Raw genomic sequence first — 26,114 nt, 5'->3', positions numbered from 1 at the left:
GCAGCTGGCTGCAACTTACTTACTATGAAACAAAACTTGTTATTAGCATATCTACTGCACGATCTAACATTTCTAATAGAGAAGGAATTTGAGACTTTTACATATCAACAACGTCTTTTAACCTTTTGTTACACCCATTCAAGATGGAGACACACCCTAGGTGTGGGCCGGAGAGGAAACCTCAGGCATGAGAATAATTAGCATAGCCATTGTGCGATCTACCATTTCTAATAGAGAAGGTAGTGTTTTACATATCAACAAGTCTATTTAACCTTTTGTTTAGACCAACTTAGTTGAAATATATTGATTGTTAACTAATTTTTACCTCAGACTTTAAATGTAAGTTAATTTTTATCTTTATGAGAATTACGTTGAAAACCTTTTTCATTTATCTTTGACTAGTAAGAATTTAGCCTTAAAGCTACTGTTTACCAAACTTTAAACATACACATAAACATAGTCATTAATACACGAGGAGAGAAACCTTTGTTACGAAGACATGTCATTTTAAACACGAATTTAAATCTATATTGTCTTAGTTGTTGGGGGGGGGGGTTCACCATCCGGAGGTGGCTTCCCGTGCAGCTCCATTTCCGAGCAGCTCCACTTCTAGGAATTGCAGGTTGCGATCTCTGCACAAATCTCTGCATACTCCAGCTTGTCTGCCTTCAGACCGGACCGGCGGCTGGAGATCTCGTGTGCCCAGTTTTGGCAGGGAGCCCGGGGGTCTGGGAGGCCCGGGATGGTTCCAGAATTCATAGAAAGAGGGCAGGCAGGCCATCTTTGTAGAAGGCGTGAGCCTAGGTGCCCAGGGGTGGCGGCCATGATAGAACGCCGCGGCCCTGCCCCATGGCCCTGCCATGTCTGCTGCCCTGTTCGCAGTGGCCGAGCAGCGTGGAGGGATCACGAGTCCAGTGCCCTGCACCACGCGGTGGAGAGCCGGCTCCTGTGGGCTGGCCTCAGGCTCCAGCATGTTGGCATCGGGCTCCAGCATGTTGGCCTCAGGCTCCAGCATGTTGGCATCGGGCTCCAGCATGTTGGCATCGGGCTCTAGCGTGCTGGCATCGGGCTCTTGCATGGTGGCGTAGGCCTCCTGCGGGCTGCGGGGCTGCGGGGTTGCTGGCGCGGTGCGCGGGGTTGTCTGGGCGCAGCCGGCTGGCTGGCTGTTTGACCAGGTGGAAACAGCAGCTCCGCGCCTCGCCTCCCGCCCACTGGCTCTTCCCGCTGGCTGTTCTGAGTTCGCCCGAGCGAGTGGAAACCACAGAGTGGTCCAGAGATAAATGTTCCAGAAACAGCAAAACAGTCTCGTGAAGAAAGAGCAGAGGCCTTTGGAGATCTCTTCACAAGCAGAAGAGAAGGCCATCGTGCATAGGTAGCCAAATTGTCTTTACTTATCTGAGAGATGCGCAGGTCAGCCCCACGTTGGGCGCCATTTGTTGTTAAAATTCGGAAGGCTCTGGTCGGGCTGGCTTGCTTCACGGCGGGTAACAGAGACGCGGAGACAACGGCTGGGCAGGGAAGCTGTATTTCTTTATTCAGGAGGAACTATTCATAAACTAAGACAAACTAATCACCAAACAGAACTCTGCTGTCTCTTTGCGGCGGCGCAAGCACTCTCTCTTTTTCTCTCGAACTCAGGAACCCTCTCCGTTACTCTCGAACTCAGAAACTCTCGCACCCTCGCACTCTCGAACTGCGGAACTCAGGAACTCTGTCACTCGGGGAACTCAGGAACTCTCAGACTCCGGAACCCTCTCCCAGGGTCCCTTGGGGCGGGGCCAAGCAGGCCCGCGAAATTAACAGGACTCATCCAATTCTCTTGGAGGGGGAGGGCTAGAACAAGCCAATGTAAAGCATACGACAAATAAGTAAATAAAGATAGTAAAAAGAAAATCAAATATGAATGATTTGAAATCACTGATAATATTAAACTAAACTAGAAAGTGAAACTGCATCCCCATCAATCTGGATAAAACTTTTTTTTTAATTTACTTCCTCCTTTGATATTCAACTCATGCTAAAAAAATCATTAATTTTCGCTATAATTCACTCTGTTCTATTTCATGTTTTTAGATGCATAATTCTACATCAAAATATGCGTAAGAAGCTCATATTCACTGTGTTATTATTTTAAAGAATTTGAAATATGTATGAACATGACTTCATGCCCATCTTCTATAATGGCTTTCAGTTGAGAAATCAACAGGAAAGTTGAATCTATGCCATGACTTCTTAACCCCCGCCCCGCATTCACAGATGAACAATTAAGTTGATTTCATGTTTGGGCTATTGTGAATAACGCCACTATGAACACAGGAATGCAAATATTCTTTTTGATTAGTGTCTTCATATTCTTGAGACAGTTGCTTAGGAGTGGTATTATTAGACCACATGGCATTTCCATTGTTATTCTTTTAAGTCTTCATACTATTTTCCAAAACTGAATCAGTTTACATTCTTAACAATAATGGTCAAGAATTTCTTCTCCTCTGTATCTTTACCAACATTTGTTATTTCCAATCTTTTTGATATAGGCTATTGTGACTAACGTAATGTTTCATCTTGGTTTTAATTTACATTTCCCAAATACAGAATATGTTATTCTTTAGTCATAATTATTTTAAAATCCATCCCTATTGATCTGTATTTAGGTAGTTTATTTTTTTGCTGGTTGAGTAGTGTTCCACTGTGTGAATAAACTATAATGTTTACTTATTTGCTTCTTGGAAGAAATGAGTCACTTCAAGGTTGGATTGTTATATTCGCTATCAACAGTCTCAGGTATGTCTTTGTATATACAGACAATTTTATTTTTATGGATAAATGGCTAGTAGTCTGGTCATTTATATGAACAAATGACAAAATATGTGTTTGTCTGTTTTTCTTATTGCCACCAGGGTAATTGCTTTGACTTGGTGCCTGCACCATGAACCTACCACTTCCAGCAGCTGTTTTTCTTTCTTTTTTTTTTTTGAAAAGACAGACAGACCTTGAGAAGAGAGGGTGAAATGGAGAAGGAGAGAGACAGAGAGACACCTGCTCATGAAGCTTCTTCCCTGCAGGGAGGAACTGATGGCTGAATCCAGGTCCCTCGACATGGTAATATGAGCTCTCAGCCAGGTGCGTTACTGCTGGGCCCTGTCTTGTCTCTCTTAGGAAACATTTTCCAAATGGAGCTGTGCCTGTATAAACACCCACGAGCAGAGTGTGAAAATCTTAGTTATTCCACATTTGTGCTGGCACTGAGGATGATCACCCAGAGTCTAATGTGGGTTAAGAAGTGTCACATTGCGGTTTCAGTACTTTTGTGCTATTATCTTAAGTGGTGTTAAGCAACTTTTGCGTGCTTATTTGATATCTGTAGATCTTTTTTAATGAACTGCCTATTTAAACCTTTTGTCTTTTTTTTAACTGGAATGTTTTCAATGATTAATGTTAGAAATGTTTTAATCTGCGATGGAATGTTTATATATTCGTCCTAATTTAAGGCTTGCCTTTTCATTGGGTCTTACTCTGAATAAGATAGAATGTCATCTGAAGGTTTAAGAAGAGAGTTGAATGATTCTACTTCCATTTATTTTAAAGGTCACTCCAGTCACTGGGAGGAGACTTACCCAGGAAAGCACATATGTCTCCATGTACAAGGACCTAGGTTCGAGTCCCCAGCACCATGTAAAAGCATCTGCGTCTTGCCTTTCTCCCCCTCTATGCTTGTCTTTCTTGGTCCCTCTCTGCTGCTATCTTAAATTGAAAAGAAAGAAATAGGTCCTCCAGGAGTATGTTCCAGGAGTGACTTAAAGCAGGATTGGGGACAGGAGTGTCAGGACATCATTCCAGCTGTGTTAAGAACATATGAGGGAGTGGGAGAGACTTCAGCAGCAAGTTCATTTATAAAGCCATGAGGTGACTGCACTAATCCAGGTGAGAAAATGTTTCCTGGACTAAGACGGTAGCAGTAGAGTGTAGAGAAAAGATTAATTTTATATATAATTGTACTGGTGTCCCAAGAGTGTTGTAGGAGCCATCTGGCCTAGGTATAGGCAATAAGGCGATAAGGCAGGGAATTACCTGTGGAGATTCAAAAATAACATTAAACCTAACTAAAAGTCAGTCTGCTTTTTATTGTCACTCTGAACTTATAATTTTAAATAATACCACTGGGATAAAATAATCCTCTGAAAAGAAAACCTTCTATCATTCTAAAGTCTTAACAAGTATACCACAGATCCTGTTGAGTTTTAATAACATATAAATGAGCTTCAATGGACATATTTTTGTCTCTTTTAATAAACATTATTTACCAAATGGAAGTCATGTGACAGAAGCGTAGTTACACAGTCTGCCTTGGTCATGCAGAGATGGACTCAACTGCTCACACCAGATTTAGAGAACATTAGGCGAATACCAGGAATTTCTGTTGTCCACTTCCTATCTCCATCCCAAGGTAAGAAGAGACTCATTTTTGCTACAGTTATCTAACAGACTTACAATAACCAATAACAGCAAATGCAAAAATGAGGTACAGAACCTGAATTAATTTGTTTGGTTCATTCAACATGACCACTTAAATGGTTGTGCTTTTAAAATTTCTGAGCTTTATAGCAAAATGGAATTTTTATCTTTAAGACCTTTGTAACCATTGTGTGTTTATTGTTTCATGTAATTTAAATCTACAATGTGTTCTTCAACCAACTATGAAAGAATTACAAATCTGGTTCTACTCTATTAAACAGGAATGCATGAAGAAAATAAAATTTGTTGAAATCATCTATGAGTTTGCAGAAGTTGAGTTTCAAAAATTTCACTGATGCAAAAAAATACATATAGAAATAGGTTCTTTGTCTATTTTATAAAAATAGTAGAATCAAAGAGTATTAGTTAATTACTTTGTTTTCTTTTGTACAATGGTTGCTATTTCATTCTTTTTTTAATCATTTTCATTTTATTTTTTTTTTATTTTATTTATTCACTACTGGATAAAAACAGCAAAATTGAGAGGAGAGAGGGAGATAAGAGACACCTGTAGCTCTACTTCACCACTAATCCCCATAGGTGGGGAGCAGGGGTTCAACCTACTTCTTTGTGCACCTTAGTGTTTGTGTGCTTAACCAGGTGCACCATTGCCTGGCCCCCTTATTGATTTATTTTTATTGGGAGGATTAGTGATTTACAGCAAATACAGTTGGTGGTACATGAGTAGAATTTCTCTGTCTTCTGCAAAACAGTCTCCTCCCCTGCCCAGGTCCTCCTCCACCACCATGCACGAGGACCTGAAGACACTTCTCCCCAAAGAGTCCCTTCTTTGGTGCAATACGCCAAACCCAGCCCACCTTCTGCTTTGGTTTTACCCCTGTTCTTTGTTTTTTGACTTGTGTGATTTTTTTTTTTGCCCTCCGGAGCCATTGTTGGGCTCGGTGCCTGCACCATGAATCCATGCCTCCTGGAGGCCATCCCTTCCCCCCATCCCTTGTTGCCCTTGTTGCTGTAGCCTCGCTGTGGTTACCATTATTGCCATTGTTGATGCTGTTCGTTGTTGGACAGGACAGAGAGAAATGGAGAGAGGAGGGAAAGACAGAGAGGGGGAGAGAAAGACAGACACCTGCAGACCTGCTTCACTGCCTGTGAAGCCACTCCCCTGCAGGTGGGGAGCTGGGGGCTCGAACTGGGATCCCTACGCCGGTCCTTGCGCTTTGCGCTACATGCGCTTAAGCCACTGCACCACCGCCCGACCCCCAACTTGTGTGATTTTATATATAAAGTTCAATGAAAGAAAAAAAGCTGGGGGGGGGGTAGCACAGCAGGTTAAGTGAACATGGCGCAATGTGCAAGGACCCGCATAGGGATCCCAGTTCAAGCCCCTGACTCCCCACCTGCAGGAGAGTCACTTCACTAGCAGTGAAGCAGGTCTGCAGGTGTCTTTCTCTCACCCTCTCTGTCTTCCTGTCTTCTCTTGATTTCTCTCTGTCCTATCCAACAACAATGACATCAATAAAACAAGAATAATAACCACAACAGTGATAAAATATGGGCTACAAAAGGGAGGGGAAAAAAGCCTCCAGGAGCAGAGGCTTCCTGATGCAGTAACTGAGCCCCAGCAATAACTCTGGAGGGGAAAAAAATTATTACCTTTCTTTTCTGGCTATTATGATTTTGACTTCATAATTATCTTCTTATTTCATGAATTATTACTTAAACTATATCATGTGAGGAAATGCTTCAAAAAGAAAGAAATGTACTTTTATTGTCAAACTCTAATAGGACATTGACTATTTGAAGTAAGGGTCACGGGGCTGGGTGGTGGTGTACCTGGTTGAGCCACATGTTACAATGTGCAAGGACCTAGGTTCAAGCCCCCAGCCCCCATGTGTGGAGGGAGAGCTTCACGGGTAGGACAGGGCTGCAGGTGTCTCTCTGTCTCTCTCCCTCTCTGTCACTCCTTCTCCTCTCAATTTCTGGCTGCCCCTATCTAATAAGTAAATAAAGATGATAAAAAATTAAATAGAGTTAAAGGTCATGACATTGCATGGCAGTCATAGGTAAAGGGGTCTTTATCTATTTGTCTAAGCACTTCATTCAGTTTTGCCTTTTGCAACTAGAGGATATAACATTGTCATTTAGAGACTTCTAAGGAGAAAGTAGAAGTTTGGGCTGGGGACACGCCAAATTTAAGAAGTTTATTAGGAAAATAAGTGCAGATATTCTATAGGTTACAGATATAGAAACCATTTGTTCCAGAGGGAGAGCCCAGCGGCAGAGCAAGCACCAGAGCATAGCACCAGGCTGAGTTTTTATTTATTTTTAAAATATTTAGTTATGTGTTTATTCCCTTTTGCTGCCCTTGTTGTTTTATTGTTGTAGTTATTATTGTTGTCATCGTTGTTGGATAGGACAGAGAGAAATGGAGAGGGGAGGGGAAGACAGAGAGTGGGAGAGAAAGACACCTGCAGACCTGCTTCACTGCCTATGAAGCGACTCCCATGCAGGTGGGGAGCCAGGGCTCTAACCCGGATCCTTATGCTGGTCATTGCACTGTGTGCCACTTGCGCTTAACCCCTTGCGCTATAGCCTGATTCCCCAGGCTGAGTTTTTGATGAGACCTTCACAAAGTCTTGAAGGACAAGAGCAAAGTAATCTAGCAGTGAGCCCTGAGCTAACCCAGCAAATAGAGAAATTTTTACAGGTCCTATCTTGTCAAGTTATTTTTTCCCCTGTTGTTACCTATGTTGTTTTTCATTGTTGTTGTAGTTATTATTGTTGTTATTGATGTCGTCGTTGCTGGATAGGACAGAGAGAAATGTTAAGAGGAGGGGAAGACAGAGAGGGAGAGAAGGACACCTGCAGACCTACTTTACCGCCTGTGAAGTGACTCCCCTACAGGTGTCGAGCTGGGGCATGGAACTGGGGTCCTTACTCCAGTCCTTGTGCTTTGGGCCACGTGTGCTTAACCTGCTGCGCTACCACCCAACTCCCCTATGGTCAAGTTTTATGAGTATATCCAATGTACTCTCAATCAAAGAATGTATATTCTCTTTTCATGTGCATGTGTGTACTATGTAATCTGTCTGCTTGATGTATTAATTCCTTGGATGTGTTACAATTTCCAAGGTATATTGGACTTTAATGCTTCTCCCTGTAACTGTCATTTGTTGCACTTTGTCACAGACTTTAGTTAAAAACAAACTTTCGAATTTACAGTGAAATTGGTAACAGTGCAGAAAGCTCCCATATGCCTCTACACATGGCTGCCCCCATACTGTTAACTTTAGAGTGGTACATCTGTTAAAATTAATTATTGCACGGGGGTCGGGCGGTGACACAGTGGGTTAAGGGCATGTGGCGCAAAGCGCAAGGACCGGCGTGGGGATCCCGGTTCGAGCCCCCGGCTCCCCACCTGCAGGGGAGTTGCTTCACAGGAGGTGAAGCAGGTCTGCAGGTGTCTGTCTTTCTCTCCCCCTCTCTGTCTTTCCCTCCTCTCTCCATTTCTCTCTGTCCTATCCAACAACGAACAACATCAACAATGGCGATAATAATGACCAAGGCGAGACTACAACAACAAGGGCAACAAAAAGGGGAGGAGATGGCCTCCAGCAGCGGTGGATTCATGGTGCAGGCACCAAGCCCAGCAATAACCTTGGAGGGAAAATAATTAATTATTGCACATTAGTCCAACTCCTATGGAAATAGCCTGCAGATTATTCAGAACAGTAGAAATGAATTGCACCAAAGTGAGACTCTGGGATGGGCAGGAGGGTTCAGTGTTGCTGAGGACTTATTCTGATGCAGTCTCCGCCCCCAGGTTTTTCTATGCCCCGCTAAATCCTAGAGTGCCCCCTTTCAACCAATCCTGGCCCTACACGTCACCCCTGGTTGTTGCCCAATAAAAAGCCCCCTCACCCCTCCCCTCGCTCTCTCTGGGCTCTCGGCTCTCCCTCTCTGAGGTCTCGCTCCCTGCTCTCCCCCCGTGGTCGGCCATTGCTGGCTGGCTCCACGTGGTCTGAACCAAACCTCCCCCCCATCCTATAATAAAGATCTGTGTACCCCTTTGCTCTGGACGTCCGCTCTCTTCTCCGTGGTGCAGCCCGACACCAGACCACCTCAACAACATCTGGCGCCCATCGTGTTCCGGACCCACACCACGCCCGGCCTGAGGTCTCCGAAACCGCCCAAACACAGGTAAGTGGCATCCGCCCACTTCTGTGGCCCGCGTTTCCCTCCACCATGGGAAATTTCTCGTTTTATGAGGAGGTGTCCCAGTCATTATCTCTTGACCTGGGACAGATTCCCGCTGTCATAAAAGGTTTAATTTTCACTAACCCTTGGATTTTTTTAACTGTGGTTGCCACTTTCAAGATATGTAAAACGTGGTATGCCATAAGGATAAGTGACCTTGAGGCTGAGGTACGAGAGTTAAATCACATGTGCTTAAGACTTAGACATCCTAAGCGATCGGCGGCTAAACCCAAGAATTCCGTTCCCACAGACACGCACACGTGTTCGGACGCTCCTCCTCTGACCCCACCCCCTTCCGCTGTTCCGGTTTCAGCTCCGCCTGCGTTCCTGAACCCCGCCCCTTCCGTCCCGGTTTCAGCTCCCGTTTCAGCTCCGCCTGAGGCACCTGTGTTCCTGAACCCCGCCCCTTCCGTTCGGGTTTCAGCTCTGCCTGCGTTCCTGAACCCCGCCCCTTCCGTCCCGGTTTCAGTTTCCGTTTCAGCTCCGCCTGAGGCGCCTGCGTTCCTGAACCCCGCCCCTTCCTTTTCGGTTTCACCTTCGCCCACGGCCCCTGCCTCTGCGGTTTCAACTCTGCCTGCAGCTTCTGCATTCCTGAACCCCGCCCCTGCCCCTGCTGTCCCGGTTTCAGCTCCGCCTGCAGCTTCCGTTTTCCTGACCCCGCCCCCGGCCCCTGCTGCCGCGGTTTCAGCTCCGCCTGAGGCTTCCTCGTCCCTGACCCCGCCCCCTGCTGATACATCACCATTAAGGGACCTAGTGGCTGAGATACGAGAGCTAAAGAATATTTTTTCAGCATTTAAGGATTTTAAACCATGTGCAGTCCACCCCGGGAGCTCCGTCCCCGTAGATATGCGTTTAGTCTCCCCTGCAGCCACTACAGCAGTTTCTACTGAACTTTCCACTTCTGTAGCTCCCTCTCCCGTGCCACCGGACCAAATCCACACATTCCCGGTAAACTTGGCCCCTTCTAAACAAAACCCTCAGCCGTGGCAGCCATATTCCTCGAAAGTACTTGGAACGCTCAGGCAAGCAGTCAGGGAGGACGGTATGCACTCTCCATGGACCAAGTCCGTTTTGAGAAGCTTTTACCAGCATTTAAATACACCACAAGACTGGAAAGAACTGGCTCGTGCTGCACTCCCAGACCCTCTCTATCTTCAGTGGCAGGCATGTTTCCGCGATGAGTGCTCTAGGCAATCGCAGGAAAATAGTAACAAACAGATAGAATGGAATTCTGATGCTTTGTTTGGAGCAGGAGCTTATGAATCTGGAGCTCAGCAGGCAGAAGCCAGGTTTCCAACTGGTTATTTTGAACAGGTACGCATCTGTGCAACACAAGCATGGGAAAGGGTGACCACACCTGATGTAGATCCATCAGCTCCCATTAACTCTTTTCACCAAGGCTCTGATGAGTCATTGGCGAGCTTCATCTCAAGGGTGAAGAGAAGCTTAGAGAGAAAGGTTTATAATCCTGACGTCCGCACACTACTCCTGTGCTCTATTGTCTGGGAAGGCATGACACCACAATTCCGTCAGGTATGCCTTAATCTTAAACACCTACACCCAGATAATTGGATTCTAGTGACACAGGAACTTACATCAGGCAATTATGGGACACCCGCTACGACGCAGGTCTATGCAGTTGCCCCACGTAAGCAAAACGGGGCCTGCTTTCAGTGCGGTCGCCAAGGACATTGGCGTAACCAATGTCCTGATAAGTTGCGACCACGCCTCCAGTCAGGGAAACCACGCCTCCAGCCAGAGCAACCCCGCTTTCAGTCAGGGAGCCAGAGACCACATACTGTTTGTCCAAAATGTCGTAAGGGGTTTCATTGGAAGAGAGATTGTTGGTCCCAATTTCATAAAGATGGTTCGCCCCTCAATAGTACAAATTCGGGGCCTGAGATTTTGTGGACCACTCCTGTTTTAGAACAAGGTCACCCTTCTATGACAGTAAAGATTGGCAATATTCCTTTTAAATTTTTGATTGACACGGGGGCAGCAAAGACGATTTTAAGGCAAGAAGAGGTTCCCCAAGATTGGGAACTCATCCCTGGACCCAGTTTACATGGAATAGGAGGGATGACAAGAGCATTTTGCACACGAGACTCGCTTATGTGGGAAGACCCAGAAGGTTCTACCGGACACTTCCGCCCTTTGGTAGCTAATATTAGCACCAACTTACTGGGCAGGGATCTTCTGGAATGTCTTAATGTTAGGATATCCACAGACGCCTCTGCAGAGCGTAAAACTCATTCCCGCGATACCAGGTCTATTCAGCACCCCCAATACTAAATGCCACTGTTCGTAGCCAAACACCCTGCTTAAGCTGGCTTTCTAATGAGCCTGTCTGGGTGGAACAGTGGCCTTTACCTAGGGATAAGCTAAAAATTTTAAAAGAGCTCGTCCGAGAGCAGTTGTCCTTGGCACACATTCGTCATTCTCGAAGCCCATGGAATACTCCTGTCTTTGTGATTAAAAAGCGCTCGGGAAAATGGCGCCTCCTTCAAGATCTCCGTGCAGTAAATAAAACCATGCAGGTCTGGGGCTCCCCCCAAAGGGGTTTGCCTCTTGCTTCTGCAATTCCCACGGGAATTCCAATCATAGCTATTGATATACAAGATTGTTTTTTCTCTATCCCCTTGCATCCGCGAGATTGTAAACGTTTTGCCTTCTCTGTTCCGTCTATTAATAATGCCAGCCCCGCTGATAGATTTGAATGGGTCGTGCTGCCCCAGGGTATGGCCAATAGTCCTACAATTTGTCAGGAGGCTGTTAAATCTGCCCTTGTCCCATATATTTATAAGGGCCTTAATATTTTTCATTATACAGATGATATTTTAATATGGGGAAAATCAGATACAGATCTCTATGCCTTACGTGATTTTCTCATTCCTGCATTAAAGAAAAGCGGCCTTAATGTAGCCCCTGAGAAGATACAGCTAATCCCTCCAATATCCTTCCTAGGTTCAGAGATTTCTCTAACGCAAATTCGTCCCTTAAAACCTAATGTTACCTTCCCTTCTAACCTTACTCTTGCTTCTTTACAAAGTTTTCTAGGAAATTTAAATTGGCTTAGGCAGTATCTCTATCTGCCCACAAGCTGCCTCCAACCACTGTTTGACCTGTTGAAAGGAAACAAACAGCCCTCTTCAAAACGTAAGTTAACTCCCGAGGCCTCCTTGGCACTGGAAAGGGTTAACCAGGCCGTCCAGGACATGCACCTTGTTCGATTCTCCCCCTCCTCTCCAGTAAACCTTCTAATCTTCAACTCCACCCCCACAGTAGTAGGGGCACTGTGGCAAGACCATGGGGTTCTCGAATGGCTTCACACGCCAGTAGGAGGAGCTCCAAGACTCCTCACTGAGATAGATGTGTTAGCATTCATGGTTCGCCAAGGGAGAAATAGGTCTGTGCAGGTCTTAGGGAAAGAACCGGATTTAATCATTCTGCCCTTTTCTCTCACAGATACAGAGTGGCTTATACGCCATCATTCCCGCTTTGCCATAAGCTTCGTGGGGTTTCCAGGACAAATAGATAACCATTTTCCTTCTAATAAATTGATAGCTTCTTTACCTCTTCTGCCTCTACTAGCACCTAAACTTTTCTCTCGGGATCCCATTCCCTCTGCTCCTACAATCTTTACTGATGGCGGAAAAAGGGGAGCTGCTGCCCTTATATATTACCCAGACAAACAATCTCCTAAACCTCTCTTTACTGAGCTTCCTGATGATTCCCCTCAGTACAAAGAACTTTATGCTGTTTATCTTGCACTAAAAGCTGTACCAGAATCCTTCAACCATTTTTCTGACAGTGTGTATACTGTTAACTTACTTCCATGGCTTGCTCGTTCGTATGTGAAAATTGATGACAACCCACTTTCCCCTCTCTTGATTCAAATCGCCTCTATGCTCTGTTCTCGAACCCAACCACTGTATATTCAACACCTTCGTTCCCACAGCCCTCTTCCTGGTTCCCTGTCCGAAGGGAATGCCGCAGTTGACCGCCTTGCCTCCACAGGAACTTTCCCAGTCTCTGTCTCTGATCCTGCTAATTTTCACTCTCTAACCCATGTTAATCTTAAAGGCCTTCAAGCTCGATTCCCTGATGTTCCTGTACCACAGTTAAAACATATCCTTGCTACATGCTCTTCTTGTGCAAATCTCATAAAGACACCTGCTATCCAGACCCTTGGGGTTAACCCCCGAGGTTTAAAAGCTAATGCTATTTGGCAAATTGATGTCACCCACATACCAAACTTTGGCAAACAAAAATATGTGTTTGTCTCAATTGATACCTTTTCTAAATTTATGTGGGCTACAGCTCAGACAGGAGAAAGTGCTAAAAAGCTTGTAAGCCATATGCTCTCTTGTTTTGCCGTTATGGGGGTCCCATTACTTTTGAAAACAGACAATGCACCTATGTTTTCAAGCAAACAATTTAAAGATTTTTGTTCCCTCTGGAATATTACTCATACCACGGGCATTCCCTACAATCCACAGGGACAAGGCATTGTCGAAAGGGCCCATCAAACACTGAAGGCTTAACTAAATAAAGATAAAGGAGGAACATATCCCCCCAATATCCAGCTAGCAAAAGCCTTAACTACGTTAAATCTCTTTAATATTTACAATAACTCAGCCTTACCCCCTATTATTCTTCACTGGCAAACACCATCTACCCTCCCATCTATTAAGGTGAAATGGAGAGACCCACTCGATAAAGTTTGGAAAGGGCCTGACACATTATTGACCATGGGAAGGGGTTTCGCATGCATTTTCCCTCAAAATTTCTCTAAGCCTGTCTGGGTTCCTGCCCACCATGTCCGACAATACCCGCAGGATGGCGCTGTTATTCCTGAAGAACAAGAAATACTACAAGAGGACCAGATGCAGGATACATCCCAGGACCCGTAATACGACATGGCAGAACCTGCAAATCTGGCTCACAGAGACCTCTCTCCTACCCTTTCCCTGTATGTCTTATGTTATAACTGGCCAGTTGTTTTTGTGAATGAGTGTGTTAAATGACAAAATTTTTTTTCTTTTTTTTGCATGACCCATCTGCTTGGAGTACTCTAAAAGGTTATTGGCCTTATATAAAAATGCTGGACGCAGCCAAAGTTTATGGAGACGTCCAGAAACATTCCAAATTTTTTTTTCTTTCTCCCTCTTTTGAATTTTATATATAGTATTGGTATATATGTAAGTGTTTAGTCTTAAACTGTGTGACTAATGACAGATTTAAAATTGTTTTTAAATAATGTGTTTTTATAACAAAAGTTCTTTTTCCTCCAGTTTGTTATAACTAAATGTTTATGGGTATGTCTCAAGTTTGGTAACACTAATTTAACGGTCAGAAGTGTAACCCTACAGCTACACTTTTACCAGACAAGGTAAAAATTAATTGTTAAGGTAACTTACTATTTAGTTAAAAGTCTAAATGTTCAACGTGTCTATTCATTCCCAAAACTAAACTATATAAATTTTATATACAGGACACCTTTGAAGGGCCCCCAAAGGTGCCCTGTAAACTATCTTGTGGAAATTAATCCACAACAGATCTGGCATCAATCTGGCACTGTAAACGTTAAAATCATTGTCACGAATATGCGTTAACTCTCTAAGCAATTTGAGTCTGTTTAAAATACATATTTTAGCTAAAATTGGTCTCAAGATCCTGCGGTAGAGGCTGCTACAGGAGGTAACATTAGATGACCTTTTAATAAATCATAAAGAGATTCTAAACCAATTATAATCATCGAGGTATCAACTATAACAAACCTATAACTTGTTACCAGTTCAAATTAACCACGAGAAGCAGATTGTTTGTGTTTCTTTCACAGGAATCCCAGAAAAACCATCTGAACCCCTGCACACCCTGACGTCACTCACTAGATGGCACGACTACCGTGGCACACCCCCCGAAACCCTAGATGTCACTCAACATGATCTGAAGAACCTGATACACAAATTCCAAGGACAGAACTTTCTTCATGCCTGGTTACCGTTCCTGCTTCTGACCTGCTTGTTACGTGTTGGCAGTTCCAGCTAGCTATCTACAAAAGAGCAACATTCCAGCGGCTGACCTCCCTCATGCAGCCTTGCATCCCCTGCCAATTCCTCCCCTAGCCATCTACTTCGGACTGACACTTGTATCGGACTTTCTGACATACCCTATATACATTTTACACAATTTTGAAGCAGCTTATTTCCCTTCACGCTGCTGGTTTTTCATAGACTAATCCTGAGTAATTCATAGACTTTACAGACTGTTGCCTTGAGGACTATACAATGCCAAATAGCCCCTCTGTTTGGTGGGTCATGCCTCCCGCCTCCCCCTCATTATGTACCCTTGCCCTTTTCCCCACTCAAGCAGGGAATGTTCCTTTACACACCAATCCTTCCCTTCACACCACACTGACTTTTACTTCTCCCCTTCGTGTCCCTTCCTATTTTGTTATATCATTTAGGCTTATGTCCAAAAGGTTTCTGCCCCATGATAGTCTTTTATAGACTTTGTACATCTTATGCAATTACTAGATAGAAAGATAGAAAAGATGTAGAGATACTGTGAAGAGATGGTTGAGCAGGCTGCGCTTAAACCTATGAGATGAGTCTCTCCAGGTAAGTCTCTCTCTCTGAAGAGGGGTTGAGCACAGGAGGACATTTAAATCTCACAAGGTTGGCAGCCATTTAAGCCTTCCCTCCTCCACAGAAAGTCCTACATCTTCCCACCTGAGCATGGCATTCCTCTAAAACATTTAAGCCTGCTCCATTTTTCTTTACTGTGTCCATTTAGATATAAAGGGATAGGAGGAGATGTTGCTGAGGACTTATTCTGATGCAGTCTCCGCCCCCAGGTTTTTCTATGCCCCGCTAAATCCTAGAGTGCCCCCTTTCAACCAATCCTGGCCCTACACGTCACCCCTGGTTGTCGCCCAATAAAAAGCCCCCTCACCCCTCCCCTCGCTCTCTCTGGGCTCTCGGCTCTCCCTCTCTGAGGTCTCGCTCCCTGCTCTCCCCCCGTGGTCAGCCATTGCTGGCTGGCTCCACGTGGTCTGAACCAAACCTCCCCCCCATCCTATAATAAAGATCTGTGTACCCCTTTGCTCTGGACGTCCGCTCTCTTCTCCGTGGTGCAGCCCGACACCAGACCACCTCAACAACAGTTCAGGTCCTGGAACATGATGTCAGAGGAGGACCAAGTGGGGGTTGAACTGTTATTTGTAAAACTGGGAAATGTCATGTGTGTACAAGCTATTGTATTTTACTGTCAACTGTAAACCATTAATCCCCCAATAAATAAATAAATACATGCCTGATATTTCAAAAAAAAATACTAGAAATGTACCTAACCTAGGATCTAACATTTCCTTTCCTTGAGGATATGTCCATAGAAAACAAACACACTCATCAGAAGAGCAGCAAAATTTGTAATGTAGATTCCTATAATAGATGAGTGGCTAAGTTCCTGTATAAATATACAATAGAATATTACTCAGCTATAAAGAGTGATGAAGGGGATCAGAGTGTTGCGCAGACACCTGAGAAATTTTGCACATGTACTAGCATCTATATTCATCTATATTTACTGTTCACTGTAAAATATTATTCCCTCAACAACAACAACAAAAACTCAAAAAGAAAAATGTAATCAAAGGCTGGGGAAAACAGTATAATTGTTATGTAAAAAGACTTTCAGAAGAAGAAAACCCAAAGCTAACCTTGCACGGGCCAGAGCTTATTGAACCAAAGCAAAAGACTCTGGGTAGGACGGTGCTAGGAGAGAATGAAAAGATATCACAGCACTGAGATGACCCTGGTGTCACAACACTCCCATGCACTTGCAAAACCTGAAACTAGACAGCATGTATTGTAAGGCATTCTTCCTACCTAGTGAATATCTCTCAGATCCAACTTTTTAAAGTAAGATAGAAAGAAAGAAAAATGGAGCCTCACTCACTCAATATTCCTGGGAATATTACTTTATCTTTTATTTGAGAAGAGTGGCAAGGAAGAGAAACACTCTAGCACTTTTTCAGCACTACTGCTAGCTCCTATGTGTTGTTGCAATTTGAAGACAGGACCTCAAACACAAGGTATGGTCTTTACTTGGTGTGCTATCTTTCAGCTCCTTTTTGCTTTTTTTTTTAAATTTTTTTATTGTACCTGCGCATTTTGTTAATTTCTACTAAGCACTTTTTACTTACTTCTGCCTCATTATTTCTCTTCTCTACTTTTGTCTTTTGAGTGAGTTTTATTTATTATGTTTATTCTAATTTCTGTTCTACTATTCATTACATCTTTTCTGGCTTATATAATGCACTCCTTTTTATAATGTTATGTTTCTTGTCTCCACCTCCCTGTAGCTTTATATTCCACTAGTTATCTCCTAAGTTGACTAGCATAGATAACTGGAGGATAACTGAAACCCAGCTGCTGGGCTCCAACTAAGATGATATGCTTTCCCTGTTTGAAGGCATCAGGAAGACGTTCCTTACATCTCAGAGGTCTTGGTAGAGCTTGAAATGGCAAAAAATTCTACCTGCTATATGTTTAAGCTAATCATCCTGTTCATATATTTTCCCTTGGAAGCATATCACCTTGTTGCTTTCCATAAAAAGGTTAAAGTATTTTAGTTACCTTTTGTGTCTTTACAAATCAGCCCAACACATAGTGGTTTAGTACAAATTTCTTGTTTACTATTGTGTTTGCATTGTGATGATTTGTCTCAGCTAGCAATCTCTCATGAAACTGAAGGGGATGCTGAAAAGAACTATAGGGCTAAAAAAACTAGACGTCATTATGCTTCTCTCACATGGTGGGATATTCAGGTTGCCTGTCAATTGAGATTATCAATTTGGGTTTTTCATAGAATAGCAACTGTTTTCTATGAGGAAATATTCTAAGTATTAACCGTCCCAGGGGCCCAGGAAGATGTTAAGAGGCTTATTATGATGTAGACTGGAATGTCCCAGAAAATCATTCCAACTCTATTTAATTGATCAAACAAATCACTGAGACCAGCCAAAATTCAAGTGGAGGGCTAATGTGTGCAATGAAGAAAAGAAACTGCTAGTGAAAATTACTGAAAACTAACTCCCACAACACTTTCTTTTGGAATTCTATCCCTATTTTCTGGCATGTATCAATATGGAATAATTATCTCTGTGACCTTCATAAATGATAACTACCTGTGTATCTGTTTTACTAACATTTTTATAGCAGAAGAAATGAGTCTTCTCTTTTCCATCACTTATTTTTATCATGGAAAATAAATTTATCATTATAGTATCTGTATGTATTTTTATTTGGGAGCATTGTGTTATATGTAGTGTATGCGTGTCTGTCTATATGTGCTCACATGCATGCTCCCATAGGTGGTCCATCTCTACGCCTGTGACACACACACACACACATTCATCATACAAACAGTCTAGAATTACTCAGTGTTTTAATCTCAGTCTCTTTTTAGAACGGACTAGATATAAAGCTACCTATGTTAACAGGCTATTTATCTTCATAAGTCAGATACAATTTAAAGAAAGCACTATCTCCTTAATCATAGACATCTATTATCTGGAGATATCTCATTCAATAACACTGAATCATGTCAAATAACAATCACAGGATCCTAAAGCATGTTTGATCTTAAGGGACAAAAAAAATAAAAGAAAGAAAAAAAGAAAGTACTTAAAAAGTACTTTATAGTCTTTGTTGGCTGAGAGGCAATGTTATTTTTTTATCACTATAATGAATTAGAGACATTTTCCTTCTCTTTAAAGGTACACACTTTAATTCTAATACAATTGGGTTTGTTTCATAAACTATTTAATTGCCTTTTGTTTTGTGATTACTATTGTCATAAATGCTTCTTTATATTTAAAAGTCATGGGTTCCCACACCTATGGACATCTAATATTTGACAAACGTGCTCAGACTATTAAATGGGAAAAGGACGCTCTCTTTAACAAATGGTATTGGAAAAACTGAAGTAAAACATACAGAAGACTTAAACTGAACCACTTTATTTCACCAAACACAAAAGTCAACTCCAAATGGATCAAGGACTTGGGTGTTAGACCGAAAACTACCAAACAGAGGAAAATACTGACAGAACCCTTTTCTGTATAACATTTAAAGACATCTTTAATGAAATGAATCCAATTACAAAGAAGACTAAAACAAAAATAAACCAATGGGACTACATCAAATTAAAAAGCTTCTGCACAGTAAATGAAACTACCACCCAGAGAGACCTCCCATAGAATGGGAGAAGATCTTTACATGCCATACATAAGACAAGAGGCTAATAACCAAAATATGTATATAAGGAGCTCACCAAACTCAACAACCCCATGCCAAAATGCTCCAAGTCATTAATGGTCAGAGAAATGCAAATAAAGACAACAATGAGATACCACTTTACTCTTGTGAGAATGTCATACATCAGAAAAGGTAGCAGCAACAAATGCTGGAGAGGTTGTGGGGACAAAAGAACCCTCCTGCACTGCTGGTGGGAATGTCAATTGGTCTAACCCCTGAGGAGAGCAGTCTGGAGAACTCTCAGAAAGCTAGAAGTGGACCTAACCTATGACCCTGTAATTCCTCTCCTGGAGATGTATCTTAAGGAACCAAACATACTCATCCAAAAAGATGTGTGCTTACCTATGTTCATAGCAGCACAATTTATTATAGCCAAAACCTGGAAGCAACCCAAGCGTCCAACAATGATGAGTGGCTGAGCAAGTTGTGGTATATATACACATGGAATACCGCTCAGCTAATAAAAATGGTGAATTCATCTTCATCACTCCATCTTGGATGGCGTTTGAAGGAATCATGTTAAGTGAGATAAGTCAGAAAGAGAAGGATGAATATGGGATGATCTCACTAATAGACAGAAGTTGAAAAACAAAATCAGAAGGGAAAACACGAAGCAGAACTTGGACTGGATTGGTGTGCTGCACCAGTGAAAGACTTGGGCATGGGACAGGGGGAGGGTTCAGATCCTAGAACATGAGGGCATGATTTTGTGGGGGTTGAACTGTTATGTGGAAAACTAGCAAGTGTTACGCATGTACAAACTATTGTATTTTACTGTCGACTATAAACCATTAATCCCCCAATAAAGAAATAATAATAAGTAAAATAAAACTCATACTATATCACATACTATATACTATTATATAGTTACATACTATATCACATGCTCAGGGTATTATTCTCTTAGTCCTAACAAGGCTAAGTAGGTGGGGTATATTGGAACAGACACACACCAGACCAACACGAATAAGTTTAGTAGAAATTTTAGCAGAAGCCTGAACAATAAATGATGTGAAAAAAATTCAGAAAGAATGAGTACAGGCAACTTCACTATCAAAAATTAAAAACAATATAAAAAATAAACCATCATTTCCTGGTAGGTTTGTATATTTTAACTAAACAATGTTAAATATTGCTGGTTTACATTGGAACAAAGAGACAAAATTGTCGAAAACTTAGAAATTGGGATCTCATCTCTATATGTCAAAATACCATATCTTGAAATTAGTAATCTATTTAAATTGAAAAAAACAAACACATAGTTGGCTCAGGATACCTGAATGTTTAAATCCATGCAAACTTAGCAAAAGAGGAAAAGAGATTTTTCAGTTTTCTTTTAAACTTTGTTGGTACTTTTCTCAAGTCTTTGGCCTACCAGTCTACAAAATAATATGCACCTATCTTAATTTTAGGAAACGGGATTATGTTTGAATAACATAATACAACTTAAACTTAATACAACTTAAAACAGCAGATAATCTTATAAAAGATCAGACTAGGGGCCAGGTGGTGGTACACTTAGTTAAGTGCACACATTACAATGCACAAGCACCAGGTTCAAGCCCCTGGTCCCTACCTGCAAGGAGAAAACTTCACAAGTGGTGAAACAGGGCTATAGGTGTCTCTTTGTTTCTCTCCTTCTCTGTCACCCCCTTCTCCTTTGATTTCTGGCTGTCTCTATCCAATAAGTAAATAAAGATAATAAACAATTTTTTAAAGAAGTGTTTTTCCAACTATGACACCATCTCCACAGACAATAATTCAGGCCCACCTGCATATTAGCTGTCAGACTCTGGCAAAAACTATTAAAGTGATGAGGCCCTTGGAAGATACCTAAAATAGACCTACAAGTTTTTTCCAAAATGGAGATGCCAAATCTTCATCTGCAATATTCTTGCTTTAAGTTCCTGATTATTCAACAATTTCTTCTGCCCTTTTTCAGCCACCACGTTCCAGATGCTACTATGATGTCAAATTGACTTCCCTGGGCAGAAGACCCCACCAATGTGTCCTGGAGCCCCACCTTCACAGACCCCTGCCCCACTAAGGAAAGAGAGAGACACGCTGGGAGTATGCATTGACCTGCCCATGCCCATGTTCAGCCAGGAAGCAATTACAGAAGCCAGACCTTCCACTTTCTGCACCCCATAATGATCCTGGGTCCATACTCTCAGAGGGATAAAGAAAAGGAAAGCTATCATGGGAGGGGAGTAGAAACGGAGTTCTGTTGGTGGGAATTATGTGGAACTGTACCCCTCTTATCCTATGGTCTTGTCAACATTTCCATTTTATAAATAAAAATTTAAAAAAGAAGTGCTTTATTTCAAAATTTAAAAGAATATCAGACTAAATGTTTTACATTTTGATGATCATAAATTCTCCACTTCTTCTAGCATTTGCCACTGAATTTATATTACTGTGGCAATATGCACAGAGTAATAATAGGCAATGCACAGAAATGAATGGGTGTGACTGTTCTAAGAACTGTATTTACAAAAATAATTAACAGATTGTACTTGGCCTGTGAGTTGTAGTTTTCTGTACACAGAATATACCTGAATGCTGGAACTAACGCTAAAGACATCTGTTGTGCCCTAATCATACTATGTAGTGTATTTGTACTTATTTACCTGAAGAAAGAATTAGGAAGGCTGAGGGTAAAGGGAAATATGGGAGCAAACTTAAATATCAGCAGAAAAATTCAAAACCTCTCAGAATAATCTACGCCATTACTTTTGCTTATAAATGAAAACTATCTTAGAGGCCAGGTGGGGAAAAAAAACAATAAACACTCTTCAGGGGAGTGCAGAGAAATAAAAGATTTGGGAAGGTAACTTTATGGCATTTCTTGAAAAAAAAAACACGTTTGGAAATGTAAAATAATGTGTTAGATGAAAGTGTATTTAAATAGTGTTTTTTTGATAACAGTCATTAATGTTCTTGCTATGAAAAATAACCTTCATAGCTCCAGGGGGAAAAGACACTTGAGTAAAATAGCTGTAATTTGGGTCAGCACCTTTTCTTCCCTCACCCTCCTCCTTTCCTTTTTTCCCTCTAAAAGCTCTACTGACCTCTAATTTCCAAATTTAGGGGCGATGATTAAGTTTATCAGAGTACCCCACTCAGAAGTCCCTGACCACTGAGTTCTGTCCTTGTTATTTAGCTGTGATGAGTATTTCTGAGAAGGTCATCATTTCTTTCCATTGCAATGAATGATTGACTCAACAAGGAGTTCATATTGCACCAAACACTTTCAAAAATGATTCATGTTAATGGCTTGTCTCAGAGGATTGATGCTAAATAGAAGCTACAACTAAAGCTTAAAAAATGATTTAGCAATATGAAATCCCACAGACCACGGCACACGTAGGCACAGTTGATGGTAAACATCAAAGAATAAATACAACTAAATGTCATAAAATCGGATAAACAATAAATCTGACAGTTCAAGACCTTTTGGGGCTTGAATCATAAAAAAACAAAATGACTTACTCAGGCATTCCTGGCTTTATTTATTTATTTTATTTTTATTTTTCTGCCACGCATCTTTTACAGGGCAGTGGACTAAAGACAGTTTCATATTTCTGACACGTTAGTGTGGGTTACAAAGGTGGTTGCCTCACAAAATAAAATCAAATGGACATTTTGAAGAAATACCCCCTCCTTTTTTGGTACATAATACTGATCACTCCATGGGGGGTGGGGGTGGAAATTTATCCACCAAAATCAGACTTGAAACATTTATAGTCTTCCCACAGCTGCTACAAAGATGTAGCAAAAACGACAATTGATATATTCAGCTCATATTAGTGGTTTTTTTCAACTTCTTTTTTATTTTTATTGGGTGGGGGCATCAATGGTTTACAGTAAATATCACTGTTGGTGCATGTGTAAAATTTCTCAGTTTTCTGCGAAACATTCTCACCCCCAACCTAGATCTCCCTCCACCATCATGCACCAGGACCTAAATGGCTCCTCCCAGAGTCATTTACTTTGGTGCAACACACCAATATTAGTGTTTTTAATTTCCTTATATTCCATTTGCCTTTTAAGAGGGATAATACAGTTTATGAAAAAATAATTCTGATGTTTTAGATGAACTGGAGAGTTAAAGTGGGTACGAACCTAACATAGTATACTGAAGAAATATTTATAGCAGAGGTCTTTCTTTAAATATAATGCTTGCATAAGATATTTTTCCTAAGATATAAAAATAGATTGTTTAAATAAATTAAAAAGTGAAGAAAAACAGACTTAAACTTCTTTCCTTGAAAGACCTCCCTTTAATTTCTACTCTTACTTTATGACTCAAACACTATTCAGCCCCCATTAAGAAGTAATTATTTTAAAACATCTATAGTATTGAACAATGAACAAGATATGTTTCTCGGGGTGGAACCAAGATGGCAGCTTTGGAGCCACAGCTGCCATTAGCTCCAAGAGGCAGCAGCTTGCAACCTGGGATCCGCTGGATAGGGTAGGATACTGGGCTCTCTGTAGGTGGGTGAACATGGCCTGGTCAGAGTGACACCAAAATACAGTCCCATAACTCTCTCTTGGGCTGACAAACAGAGGTCAGGGGACAAAGGAAAATCCTCTGATTATTTCTGAGCTCACTCTCCCCACCCCAGTACCAGCCTCCAGAGGCAGAAGCTCCTAGCAGGCTCCCCATTGAGCTATTTTCTTTACCAAGATTTCTGGCTCACCAGGGGTGTCATTCCAAGCCTCTTCTTTAACTTCTCTCTCTTTTTTTAAGTGGCTGGAGCTCTATTTGAGTCACAAAATGCCTGACCAATTAGAGCTTCATCCGGGCTTGGGAAAGACTACCTGGAGGATTTTTTTTTTTTTTTCATATATATCTTACAATTGGTTGTCATTGCTCAGGCTGCCTTGCAGCCACTATAGAGCAGTCCAAGCTGCAGACTAACTGTTAGGGGTTCTCTACCTTATTTTATTTTATTACTACTATTATTATATACACGTGTCCCTTTTCCATACACCTTCTTCAGGTTGACCAAAATTAACCGTTGTTGGTTTTTCCATGGGTAGGTGACTGGGTGTCTTATCCATAGTGAGAGGAACCTATTTCTCACTAGCTCTTCTCTCCACTTTCCTTTTTCCCTCCTCCTAGCTAATTAAAAAACAAACAAAAAAAATTCATTTCACTGCTCTTCCTTTTTTCTTCTTTCTTTTTTATTCTTTTTTTCTTTCCTCCTTCTTTTGTTTTCTGAATTCACTGATAGTTGCTTGTGAATTATTTTGGGTAAGAAATCTGACTCGTAGTGGACTCTGTGTGTGAGTCTTCTCTACTTCCCTTTCTCCCCTTTCTATCCCTAGAATTTATAGTGGACAGTATTTTTTCCTGTCTCTTGCTTTTTCTTTTGTTTGTTTGCTAATTTTTCTTGGACTGGAGGTGTTGTATGGCTAAATGGTATTGGTTGAACTGCATCAATCCTTACCTCAGTTACTACTGTTGTAATCTCTGAGGTTGATGACTGCACTTGTCATAAAGATATTTAGTATAGCATGTCTTGTACTCAAACCACAACAACTGAATAATGAATGACAGAACAGAAAAATAAAAACCACATCGATTAAAAAAAAAAATGGTTAAATCAAGAGCAAATAAAACTGCTACCACAATGAATCAGGACAAGAGCCCAGAAGAAACTCCAAATCAGTCAGAAGTAACCATAGATAAGAAAAGCATGCAAGCAATAGTAAACCTAATAATCACAAAAATGAAGACAGCTACGGAGGAAAGGGCTATCAGAATTAGGGAGAAAACAGAGGAGAACCTCAAATAAAATACAAGCTACCTCAAGGTAATTAGAGAAATGAAATAGCTGAGCTAAAAGGACAACTAGCAGAACAAACTAATACTATAACTGAACTGAAAAAAGAAGCTGAGGGAAGGGAAAGCAAATTAACAGAAGCAGAAAACAGAATTAGCCAGAAAAAGGATAAGCTAGAGAAAACCAAAAAAGAGATAAAAGAGCTCAAAAAGAGATTGTGAGACACTGAAAACAACAACAGAGACATATGGGATGATCACAAAAGAAGTAACATTCATATAATTGGCCTACCAGAGGAAGAAAGAGAGGAAGGGGAAGTAATTATTCTAGAGGCAACCGTCACCAAGCCTGCTCTGAAAGAGATAATAAAAGACCTCTTATAAAGAAGAACATCACTATAATACTTGCCATATATCACAGAAAATAAAGAATTACTGAATAATGGCACTACAATACATTCAATCCATAATATCAGTAAATGTCAATGAATGAAATTCACCCATTAAAAGGCACAGAGTGGGAGGATGGATCAGAAAACATAATCCAACCATATGCTGCATGCAAGAATCCCACCTGAACCAAAAAGACAAACACAGACTTAAAGTGAAAGGATGGAAAACTATCATACAGGCTAATGGACCACAAAAAAGGCAGGAAGAACCATTCTCATCTCTGACACCATAGATTTTAATTTAAATAAATTAATACAGGATAGGCAAGGCCATTACATAATGATTAGAGGATCAATCAACCAAGAAGATTTAACAATTATTAACATCTATGTACCCAATGAGGGACCATCTAAATACAGCAAACACCAACTGAAAGAACTACACAAATACATCAATAGTAATACAATAACAGTGGAAGACTTCAACACCCCACTCTCACACTTAGATCAACAAGGCAGAGAATAAACAAAGAAACAAGAGAAGTAAATGAAGAGATGGACAGACTAGACCTCCTGGACATTTTCAGAGTCCTTCAACCCTGAAAACTGGAATACATATTCTTTTCAAATGCACACATCACATCCTCAAGGGTAGACCACATGTTAGGCCACAAAGACAGTATCAACAAATTCCAGATATTGAAATCACCCCAAGTATCTTCTCAGACCACAGTGAACTAAAGCTAACATTCAACAACAAACAGAAACAGAAAATTACTAAAAGTCACAGAATTTGGAAACTCAACAACATACTGCTTAGGAACCACTGGGTCAGAGAGACACTCAAGCAAGAAATTCAAATGTTCCTTGAAA

The sequence above is a fragment of the Erinaceus europaeus genome, chromosome 21, assembly GCF_950295315.1.
Source record: "Erinaceus europaeus chromosome 21, mEriEur2.1, whole genome shotgun sequence".
Taxonomy (NCBI): Eukaryota; Metazoa; Chordata; class Mammalia; order Eulipotyphla; family Erinaceidae; genus Erinaceus; species Erinaceus europaeus.
This window is presented reverse-complemented; position numbering follows the sequence as displayed.